The sequence below is a fragment of the Nanorana parkeri genome, unplaced genomic scaffold, assembly GCF_000935625.1.
Source record: "Nanorana parkeri isolate BGI_ZX_2015 unplaced genomic scaffold, ASM93562v1 scaffold2113, whole genome shotgun sequence".
Lineage (NCBI taxonomy): Eukaryota > Metazoa > Chordata > Amphibia > Anura > Dicroglossidae > Nanorana > Nanorana parkeri.
The window spans coordinates 26,331-26,897 of record NW_017308381.1 but is presented as its reverse complement, the minus strand read 5'-3'; the positions used below and the strand labels follow the sequence as shown (position 1 = coordinate 26,897).

The following is a 567-nucleotide window of genomic DNA, read 5'->3' as shown; positions in this document are numbered from 1 at the left end:
AGTCTTGGCTGATCCTCTTTGGCCTTCTTGGGGCTCCTCAATGGGTGGCAATCCAGGGGCCCTCCAGCGGGGGGCACTCCCAGTGCCCCTCAATAGCACATGCAGCTGCGTTTCTCTTGCTTGGTATTGCGCACGGCAGGCTCGAGGGACCGGTGTCGGCGGAGTGCTGAGGTACAACCTTCACCTGAGGGGGGGGAGGGGCAGTGACACAGTTTTTAGAACTTCGACTAAATCCAATCCTCCAGCGGTGACCCCGCCGCTTCCTGGACCTCCAGTGTTGGGGTGACTATGTTTCCTGGACGGCTCTCTGTGCGGGAGCAGCGTTGTCACTCTCTAGAGCAGTGGTAGGTAGTGCGGGTGCCAGAAACGGAAGCTGCAGAGGGAGCCGCGCTGAAAGGGGAATATTGAGGGATTGAAGAGATGCCGACACCAGCAGGGGGCAGTCCAACTGAAGGGGGGTCACCGATGCCGAATACAAAGTCCATTGGGGAGCTAGGTTATAGATGTGGGGATTTGGGTTGGTCGGTCACATGGTTTGGGGGCGGTGCTTTGGTCAGTCACATGGTT

The 567-nt window shown here is 58.4% G+C and overlaps 1 protein-coding gene and 1 long non-coding RNA gene across 4 annotated transcripts in view; both read left to right on the top strand.

Moving 5' to 3' along the window:
* Positions 1 to 567, top strand: part of LOC108800735 — a 16,915-nt gene that overhangs the window by 8,695 nt on the left and 7,653 nt on the right. The window lies entirely within an intron of this gene.
* TOB1 (transducer of ERBB2, 1) overlaps positions 1 to 567 on the top strand; it is a 12,116-nt gene that overhangs the window by 9,703 nt on the left and 1,846 nt on the right. The window lies entirely within an intron of this gene.